We start from the raw sequence: 11,744 nt of genomic DNA on the forward strand, positions 1-11,744 counted from the left end.
CCCTGCCCTAGCCCGGTTAAAGTGAGTGAGGGTGGGGGAGAGCGAGACGGAGGGAGGGGGGCTCGAGTGACCGTGGAGTGGGGCCTCTGAGAAGCAGCAGGGCATGGGCATGGCCTCGGAGAAGGGGCGGGGCAAGGCAAGGGTGTTTGGGTTTGTGCGATTAGACAGTTGGCAACCAGCCACTGAGGGCATACTGACAGCGAGAGCCTCACCACCCAGGACGGACTGACAACCTGAGCCCTGTCACCCGGGGAAGACTGACAGCCAGAGCTCCCCCTCTTGGGTGGGAGGAGCTGACAGGCAGAGCCCCGCCGCCCAGGGGGAGATGACAGTTGGGGATTGGTTGGGGATTGGTCCTGCTTTGAGCAGGGGGTTGGACTAGGTGACCTCCTGAGGTTCCTTCCAACCCTGATATTCTATGATTCTATGACAGACCAAGCCCTGCTGCCTAGGACAGACTGACAGACCAAACCTTGCCACTTGGGTGGAGGGAGCTGACAGCCAGATCCCCACTGCTCAGGGCTCATCCTGCTGCCCGGGGGAGGGGCTGACAGCGAGAGCCACACCGACCTAGGTTTACCACCTTTGAAATGGAAAAAAAAGGCATGCACCCCCCCACACAAAGCAAGCCTGACACAACCCCAAGCTTCGACAGCTACTTATAGTAATTAGAGAAAGAACACAGAGATAAGACTGATAACATCATTTTCTTACTTAAACTGCAGAGGTGGGAACACTGCCCATCTTTAGCGGGACACAGAAACCTTTAACATTAGATATCCCAGTGTATTGTGATAATAATGCAAATCTTTAGAGCCACATAACCCCCCCACCCCCCGGCAGATTAAATTATTTTTCTAGCAACTGGCAAAACCATTAAAAAAATGGCCAGGCCGGTCAAATACAGGCCATGTGGTAATCCTTTGCTGCCCAGGGCTCACCCTGCCACCCGCTGACAGCCCTAGTTCCATTGCCTAGGGCTGACAGCCAAAGCCCTGAAGTTGAGGAGGTCACAAAAAATCACAGAATCCGTGACCTCCATGACAGACTTGTAGCCTTAATCATACTGAATGTGAAATGGTCAACAGGCATTTTGCTGTGAGAGTGAACCACAGAACCAGACCAGAAACATTATTGATCGTATTTATATCATGAGTCAGGGTGAGCAGGACTGATGGTAACATGGGGGCGGGGAAAATAAGGCAATAGATATCTTTGCACTCTCAAATTCCAGCCATGAATAGTAGGGAGGAATGAATGTCTACACATCCCCTTTTCCCCATTCTCACACATGGGATCAGATGTGAGACATATTTTAATATGACAGAGAAAAGACAAGCCCACGTGTCAGAGGACTGGTCATACCCCAGTCCATTTGCAGCTATTAAAAATATAATAAGCACCAGCAGCAAACAGGGACTCTAAACTGAAATAGCACTGATTTTTATGATTAATAAATATTGCTTGTCTAGACCCTTTTTACATCTAAACACAAAAAGGAAAACTGTTACCCACACACCAGCCCTCATCTTGTTTTCTGGCTCCCTAAGGATAAAATGTTTAATTAACAGTGCAGTTGGAAGTTAAGAAAACAAGAAACCAAAACAAGAAGCAGAGCTGGCCTTCTACAATAATAACATGGAAGACAGGGGCATCTACCAATTTTTGGTGGGGGGAAAGGAGAAAAATGAGATTAAACAATTCTACATGTTACTGGAGATCAAAACTCCATAAGGTTTGAAAAGCTTTTCCTGAGCTCTTCCATGGCATTGCACAGCTCAATGCAAGGCTCAGTGCGCACGCAAGAATGTTCAATAGAAACACAGCAGCGAAGGTAAACAGTGTAGCCTTTGATTCTGAAGCTTTTTATTATCCCCTTCGTTTTAAGGAGGGCAATCATAGCAAAGTGGCACATTGGGCATAAGCTACTGAATAACTTTAACACTATTGTGTAATTTTTTGTATTCTATATAATTAAAGCATTATCATGCCTGCCTTAAGTGCTTGATAGCAGGCTTTTAGTCCTACTCTCCTAGAGATTACGGTGATAGAAATGCCTATCAAGATACTTTAAGGGTCTCTGCACACTTCAGAAATGTAGACACCTAGCAAATGAGCAAAGTAATTTCAGTTTTCCAGGAATGGGTTTGTAGGGGGGTGTTGTGTATAGCCTTATCCTTAAAAACCACAAAAATATACTTCTTTTTTTTTTCTTTTTTTTCTTTGATCCCATACCTCTAAACTTAGGGAAAACTCCCACTGAATACTGAATTATATGAAAAAAGCATTTGGAAAATTTAAAAAAATACATATTGAAGACGATGTCTGCATCCTTTATGTTTGTTCCAGTATTATGAATATAGTCATTCAACACATTAGTACATACATACTAAATCTATCACTGTCTGTATTTGTTCATAGATTCACTGGGAGACATTTGAAGCTCAGGGTTTGTCTGTTTGTGAATGGCACCTTCCTGTCCTTGGAAACAGTTTGGGGCTAATTTTTATCATCATATTTACCAGCTAAAATAAAACTAAGTAAATTCTTTCAGAATCTTAACACATCAGCTGTAGCACTGTAAAGTATAATTTATGGCAATGGGATCTGTGTGTTTGCCTTCCCCAAAGCAGAACTATCTAATTCAGGAGGGCCAAAATTACTTAATTTTTTTTTTAAAAATGAGGCATGGGTTGTTGCTGTAAGTTAAGGGCCATATACAGTCAACCTCTTGATCCAAAGCACAGGTCTAACTGATAATGGGAGGTTTGCAATAAGACCTTGCCTACAGTGGACATTTGCCCCCTTCAAACATGAGTGGTCAGTCACCATTGTAGTTGCACCAATGCAAATCTCTAGTGTAGACAAATCAAGCTGAAATTTACACTAAAAGAAATTAGTGGCATGAACAGATTTGATCTTCAGAAAGTTTATATTTTATTGGCTAATCCAGAACTGCAGCAACATGTTTAAATGAATGTTTGATGTATGGTTTTTCCGGCTTGATATTTAAATGGTATGATGAAAGCTGACTAGTAATATTTACATGAAGGTTTGCTCTATTATTGTTTTATAGGGTGACAAAACAATCAATATAAATTATATTTATGTTTGATATTGCAGTTTTTATCTATTGAAAACAAAGTATAATTGGAATGCAAATTACTAGAACAGTGTAAAGAAATAATTACAGGCCACATATTGCCTGCCAGAATTACAGAGGTGGATTCACATTAATAAAAGAGGCTCCCTTTACTATCAAGTTTTCTATTTTTTTGCCTCTTTAATTCCCCAGAGCATTTCAGTCACCATCACCATCTTGGTCAGGTGGTTGGTAGTATATTCCTACTACTATATTCTTATTATTTAAGCATGGAATTTCTGTCCATTGAGATTCTGTGTTACTGTTAGATTCATTTACAATTTGTACTTTATTTGACTTTATGCTTTCTTTCATATAGAGTGCAACTCTCCCACCAGCACGATCTACTCTGTCATTCTTATATATTTGGTAGCCTGGTATTACTGTGTCCCATTGATTATAATTGTTCCACCAAGTTTCTGTGATGCCTATTATATCAATATCTTCATTTACAGGCACTCAAATTTACCCATCTTAGTATTTAGACTTCTAGCATTTGTATACAAGCACTTATAAAATCTGTCACTTTTTAGCTGTCTGCCTTCATGTGATATAATTGAATGGGGGTCTTTTTCATTTGGCTGTTACTGTTCAGTTCCTACATGTACTTTATCAACTTCTATCCTTTCCTCTTTACTAAGACACAGATTTCAGAGTAGCAGCTATGTTAGTCTGTATCCGCAAAAAGAAAAGGAGTACTTGTGGCACCTTAAAGACTAACAAATTTATTGGAGCATAAGCTTTCGTGAGCTACAGCTCACTTCATCGGATGCATTCAGTGGAAAATACAGTGGGGAGATTTATATACACAAAGAACATGAAACAATGGCTGTTACCATACACACTGTAATGAGAGTGATCAGGTAAGGTGAGTTATTACCAGCAGGAGAGTGGGGGCGGGGGGACTTTTTGAGGTGATAATCAAGGTGGGCCATTTCCAGCAGTTGACAAGAATCTCTGACACAGAGACTCCCCATTAATAGATCCTCCTCTAGGGGTATGTCTATACTACCCGCTGGATCGGCAGGCAGCGATCAATCCAGCAGGGGTTGATTTATCGCTGGATCGCGTCTAGTCTAGACGTGATAAATTGACTCCCGAGCACTCTCCCGTTGACTCAGGTACTCCACCAGGGCGAGAGGCACAGGCGGAGTTGACGGGGGAGTGTCAGCAGTCAACTCACTGCAGTGAAGACACCATGGTGAGTAGATCTAAGTACATCAACTTCAGATACGTTGTTCACGTAGCTGAAGTTGCATAACTTAGATCGATTCCCCCCCACCCCTAGTGTAGACCAGGCCTAAGGGATGTCTCTGTCCAAATCATGTGCTTCTGTTGGATTTCCCCCAGCATGTAGTGGGTGCTACCACAAATAACCTTAATCTTAAGGTTTGAAAGTACTTTACTGGCTGAAATTCAGCAAGTCACACACTGAGTCACTGGCAAAACTGGGAATAGAAACCAGAAGTTCTTACCTCATAAAGACAGGTTTCAGAGTAGCAGCCGTGTTAGTCTGTATCCGCAAAAAAGAACAGGAGTACTTGTGGCACCTTATAGGCTAACAAATTTATTAGAGCATAAGCTTTTGTGGGCAAGAGCCCACTTCATCAGATGCATAGAATGAAGTGCGCTGTAGCTCACGAAAACTTATGCTCTAATAAATTTGTTAGTCTCTAAGGTGCCACAAGTCCTCCTGTTCTTTTTACCTCATAAAATCACTAATCTGACTACTAGCCAGCAATCCCATGCACATTCACAAACTTCTTGACCACATTATGTCCCTTCCCAATTTTTCCAAGTGTGAGGTTGCACATTACACCCCTTCCCAATTTTCTTCCTCTTATACACAAATTTAGAGGCAAAATGTTGAGGTAAATCAGAAAACTACTGACAAGTTTTATAAGCTGTAGCAGGCATACAGGCACTTTTGAGTCTGAATAGACAAGTCTCAGCTTGTTTCAGTCTTTAATCACTGTAGTTTACTAGGACATACATTTTGCTCTGATATTCTTCCTCTTGATAACTGGTTTGATTATTTTAGTATTTGACGAAGTTTTCCATAAGATTAAAATGACATTTTTAGTCCTAACGTTATGGATGGGGGAGAATGGTACATATTATCTGTTGTGAAAGTGTTCCTCTTGTGACTCACACAATGAGTGTTATACAAGCACAAGTACACGCATTGTTAAAGTACCACTTAAACTAAATGAATACATGTTTTAACAGCTTTGAAAAATAATAGTTTGGGGGATTTTCTGTATGATCAGAAAATCAAATTTGTTAATTCGTGAGAAAGAAATTAAAGATGCCAAGTTGTTTAAATATCCAGACTCACTTCCCCATTCCTATTTTTCAATGCTGCTGCATTACTAATTTTTTTTAAATATTCAGGTTCCAAGCACACATGAGCTTTATTATAGAGCTCCTAAACATGATTTTGTTTTTGAACAGAAGACGCTATGGGCTTCACCATCTTGAATGCCAATTAAAAATATCACAAGAATGTGGAATTTTGTAAAGACTATAATTGGGAGTTCATTGTAAAATATCTATATGCCTAATATGAAGCTTATGCACCCGTTGTATTCAATGGCAAAATGGGAGCAAAGACTGAGCCCTACATCAACAATATTATGCTAAAACAACATTAAGGGCTCAATTGTGGCTTGCACACTTCACTCCCCTTGCTGGTCACTATACAGGGATGGTTGGACACCTGCTCAGTCTAGGCAGGGAGAATGGACATGGTAATATCAAAAAGTGAGCAGAGCTTCAGCTTCCTTAAGCATTAATTCAAATTGCAAGAAGAAAAGGAGAGGGACAAAAGAATACATTACTACTACCACTATATTCAATCCATTATAAATGCAGAAATAATATTACTTGTAATCACTCATATCATCTCAGCAAAAAAGTTCAACACTTACCACCCAAATTAAGGTAACAACATCAGCACAATCTCATATTGTGCAAGAAATGTAATAAATATTTAGCTCAAAGAAGTAATTTTAAAAATGCAAGTACCACAAAAATATATGAATTTCAGAATTTTCTGAACAAATCAATAGCCTAAAGATTGATCCAAAAAAGAATTCAAATTTAAAATTTTATAGAAACATACAATATGTTACAATGTAGTTTATATTAAAAAGGACTTCCTTTATATCTACAGTACTATTAAAATTCAACCTTATGAAAAAACGTATCTTGCTGCCGCATTCATATCAACCAGACCCTGTTTTTAATTTATATGAACTAAGTTAAATTCCTTCTACTCCTCCTGCCAAAAAATTAAGGTGATATACACCTATAACATTTGTTAAAAAACCACTTAATTTGAACAGCACTATTATTCCAATGGGAAATGTTAGGACATCAATATCTCATTAGTTATTACTAGGGCTGTCAATTAATCGCAGTTAACTCACACGATTAACTCAAAATTAACTTATAACAATAGAATACGAATTTAAATTTATTAAATATTTTTGAATGTTTTTCTACATTTTCAATGTTGATTTCAATGACAACACAGAACACAAAGTGCACAGTGCTCACTTTATATTATTATTTTTATTACAAATATATGCACCGTAAAAATTATAAACAAAAGAAATAGTATTTTTCAGTTCATCTCATACAAGTACTGAAGTACAATCTCTTTATCATGAAAGTGTAACTTACAAATGCAAATTTTTGTTTGATTACATAACTGCACTCAAAAACAAAACAGTGAAAAAACTTTAGAGCCTACAAGACCACTCAGTCCTACTTCTTATTCTGCCAATTGCTAAGACAAACAAGTTTGTTTACACTTATGGGAGATACTGCTGCATGCTTCTTATTTACAATGTCACCTGAAAGTGAGAATAGGCGTTCGCATGGCACTTTTGTAGCTGGCATTGCAAGATATTTACATGCCAGATGTGCTAAACATTCGTATGCCCCTTCATGCTTCGGCCACTACTCCAGAGGACATGCTTCCATGTGAAGAAGTCTTAAAAGAGCAACACTCCAATGTGGAAACTACAATACCCGCATCACCAAAAAATAAAATCAACCTTCTGCTCGTGGCATCTGACTCAGATGATGAAAATGAACATGCGTCAGTCCTCACTGCTTTGGATCATTATCAAGCAGAACCCATCATCAGCATGGAAGCATGTCCTCTGGAATGCTCTTTTAATATCAGGCATGTGCTGTATATTCCTAAATCACACAGACAAGGCAGAGTTTCAGCTGGCCCTTACACAGGCATGGAAGGAGCAATGAATGTTTTCTTGAGTCTAGAGATTATTCCCTGCTAAGAACCCCTTGGAGGCAAGGCACTCCAAAAGGGTCAGGGAGGAGGTGAGAACTACTCGACCTACCCCACCTTGCCAGTGGTCAGTGCAGCTAGGCAATGGTGTGCACGCCACTCTGCCAGGCAAGGGAGCACATGTTGCTTCTCCTTAGGGATGCATGCACTATTGCCAGCTCTATGCATTCAAAAATCATGAGATTTTTCAAAAATAATAAATGTCTGAGTTTTCTTATTTACCATCAGGTTTTTGAAGCTTAAGGGGGAAAAACACCTGCCCTAAGTCCCACATTTGTAGGAGTATTTAGGTGTTGCTGCACTTGATGGTGTAACACCTAACTGAGTAGGAGCCTGAATTTAATTTCCAAAAGTGATTTAGGCACTTAGGAGCCTAAAGCCCAGTGGCTGTCTGCATGAGCTTCTAAGGGTCAAAATCCAGCCTCAAATACACATGCAAAATGTGTCCTTCCCAATGGCACTTGCAAGGGATTCCCCTTTCTCTCTACCACCTTCAGGTTGGGGTCACTGCCATTCTATCCCTCTTCATCTCCCACTCCATCATTATCCTTTGGCCCCCCTTAGTCTCCTTCTGCACCACTTCACTCTTCTTCCAGCTTCTCATGTTACTCCATTCTCTAGGGTTGTCAGATGTCTGGTTTTTGACCGGAACAGCTGGTCGAAAACGGACCCTGGCAGTTCCGGTCAGCACCACCAAGTGGGCCATTAAAAGTCTGGTCAGCGGTGCTGCAGGGCTAAGGCAGGCTAGTCCGTATCTGTCCTGGCACCGCGCTGCACCCCAGAAGTGGCCAACATGTCCGGCTCCTAGGTGGGGGGGCCACGGGGCTCTGTGCGCTGCCCCTGCCCCAAGCACTGGCTCCGTACTTCCATTGGCTGGGAACTGCGGCCAATGGGAGCTGGGGGGCAGTGCCTGCAGATGAGAGCAGCGCATGGAGCCTCCTCGCCCTCTGCGCCTAGGAGCCGAACCTGCTGGTTGCTTCCAGGACACAGCACAGAGCCAGGGCAGGCAGAGAGCCACGGGGCTCCGTGCGCTGTCCCCACCCCAAGCACTGGCTCCATACTTCCACTGGCTGGGAATTGCGGCCAATGGGAGCTGGGGGGCAGTGCCTGCAGATGAGAGCAGCGCATGGAGCCTCCTCGCCCCCCGCGCCTAGGAGCTGGACCTGTTGGTTGCTTCCAGGGCACAGCACAGGGCCCCGCTGCGCCGCTGACTGTGAGTGCCCGTGGTAAGCCCATTCCCCAATCCTGAGCCCCAACCCCCTGCCCCAACCCTGAGCCCCCCCTCCAAACCCGGAGCCCCCTCCTACACCCCAAACCCCTTATCCCCAGCCCCCCCAGAGCTGTCACCCCCAGCCCAGAGCCATCACCCCTCCCAGAGCCATCACCCCTCCCCTCCCACACCCCAGCCCCCTGCCTCAACCTGCAGCCCCCTCCCACATTCCAAATCCCTCGGCCCCACCCCACACCTGGAGCCCCCTCCTACACCCCAAACCCCTCATCCCCAGCCCCACCCCAGAGCCCCCAACCCTTGCCCAGAGCTTGTACTCCATCCCACACCCCAATCCCCTGCCCCAGCCCAGAGCCCCCTCCCGCACACTGAACCCCTCATTTCTGGCCCTACCCCGGAGCCCTCACCCCAGGTTAGAGCCCTTACCCCCTCACCCCTTCCCACACTGAAACCCCCTGCCCCAGCCCGGTGAAAGTGAGTGAGGATGGGGGGAGTGAGCCACCAAGGGAGGGGGAATATAGTGAGTGGGGGCAGGGCCTCAGGGAAGGTGTGGGGTAGGAGGTGGGGCCTCAGGGAAGGGGCGGGGCTAGGGTGTTCGGTTTTGTGTGATTAGAAAGTTGACAACCCTACCATTCTCCTTAGTCTCCTCCTGCCCTGCACATCTCCTTGCCCTCCCATTCCCCTGCAACCTTTATATCAACGTCCTGCTTCCCCTCTTAGACCATGTCTACACCAGCGAGCTTACAGTGACAGAACTGTACCGATGCAGCTGTGCCACTTTAAGGTCACTCATGTAGCTGCTCTATGCCATAATTAACCCACCTCCAGTGAGCGGTGGTAACTATGGATTTCGTGCTGTCCAAACTGGCACTTTTGTCTGTATAACTTATGTCACTCATGCATGAGAAAAAAACATCCCTCTGAGCGACATAAGTTACACAGACAGAAGTGCTAGTGTAGACATAGCCTCAGTTTCCGCAACCACCTTCAGTGTCTCCACTGCTCCTCATAGTCTGTGTCCTAATAGTGTCTTGTCTAGCCCTGCAACCACACAGTGGCAGCCATCTGGCCTGCGGGCATGGCTTTGGTCTCACTGAAAACAGCTGGAAATGGTAAGACTGCTGTTGAACATAGGGAAATAGCAGCCATCTTGCTGGCTTCAGCCCAATTGGCAGTAAATAGACATGGTGGCCATTTTGAATAAGGGAAAATTAATGAGTTTGTAGCTTTTCATTGCATTTTTGTGTGACAGGTAAAACACACCTCAAAATCACTAGTCTTGAAATGAAATAGCAAGAGTTGGTAACACTGTCACATTGAGAATTGTTTCCAGTTCTCCCACAGCTGGTTTAGTCCATGCAAAAAACTCAGATAGAAACATTAGTGTAAACCAAGAACAGGCTTAACCACTACTCCATAGTCTCACCCTGAACAAAGCAGGCCTGCACTAGTGCTTCCATCTCCATACACCAACACTTTGGACCAAATTCAGCCTTGGCACAAAGGCAACTCCCACTGAAGTCAATAGGAGCTGTATCTGCACATGTCAGGACTGACTTTGTCCCTTTATGCCTGGGGCTTTCCTTCGTCTGTATTTCCCAAAAACCTGCACTGTTTTTTTGTTTTGTTTTTTGGCAGAGGAATGTTGGTGGAGGAGTATTTATTAAATAAACTATAAAATGCTTGTCTCTTAGCTAGCCCATCTCTTAGAGGTTTGCACAGCAGTTGTCTGTACCACTTCCATTCTGGATTGGCCTTGCCATTCAGCTCTTTGCCACATCTCAGTACAGTGAGAATAACTGGGAGTGTTAGGAAGCTGATAGCTCCAGGTGGAGACTTAGAAACAGATATGGGAAGGAAAATGTTTCCTTCTGAGAATAAACTGATGCTTACACTAATTATTTGTTCTTGATTTATTCCTCACAAAGTAAAATAACTACAGTAATCAGGAATTAATCACTAATCATTAATCACTCTATCCCACATACAACATTTCACAGCTGACTTGCTGCATTGTGTAAGGGTGGAGTGACAAAGGAAAGGTGGATGTAGTAACCGGTACTGGCTATTTTTGGCATCATAATACCAGACTAGCTGAGCCAATGATATGATCTGGTACAGCACAATGCAATGTTCCTCTGACACATATTAATTTTAAAATGGCTGCTCAAACCCGCTCATTTTTATTTATGATAAAAAGTCTCTTGTTAAATGAGCTAATTTGTGTTAAATTAATTTATATTGAATAGCACAATTAAATCTTTAATTACTACTGGGACTACAGCATAGATATTTGTGTAATCAATTTTAGAGGTAAGGAAGGTTCAGCTTCAATAATTTTGATATTTCAATGATAGCTGTGCTTTGCTTTCAAATACTAAATAGGCAAAGATAAGCCAGGCCATGGCTTCATACGCCCAAATGTAACCTCTGCTGGGCATACTTTAAATGCATAACACAACACTTCCATCATCTGTAACAGAGAAAGATAGAGTCTGACACACAATTTGGCATGAGCATTTATCTATTTTTAGGGCTGCACGATTGTGCAGGACCTACTGCATATGTGCACAGAGAACAGAACTTTGAACCAAACTGTTTTCTGATGTAGATGTTTGCAATATACTGAGAGTCTGAAGCTACTTTGTCACGGAAGTAGTGGGATAAATAGAAAAAGAAAAAATGTCACCACTTATACACTTTTACTATTAGTAATATTTTGTCAATACCTGAGGCCAGAATTCTCCTCCAGCAGGAAACAAGTAATTTCTACTGAATTCATTGGGAGTTACTTGTATGCTGGGAGGTTGGGGATGGGGGTGGGAATAAGGCCTCTTAAAGTGCTGGCAAAGTGGACTAGCTATATGTGTTAAAGGTCCTTGCAAAGGTGGGCTAGCTACAGTGTTCATATCTCAGATACATATGGAACCACATCATCATTCTTGTTTATCTGATGAAAACTAGCCACTATACATTTGTGCACAATCACAGTAGGTAATGGGATATAATACACATCAATCTGATCTCGGAATTGATCTCTTCTTGTAAGATTA

Source organism: Caretta caretta, chromosome 7 (genome assembly GCF_965140235.1).
Source record: "Caretta caretta isolate rCarCar2 chromosome 7, rCarCar1.hap1, whole genome shotgun sequence".
Taxonomy (NCBI): Eukaryota; Metazoa; Chordata; order Testudines; family Cheloniidae; genus Caretta; species Caretta caretta.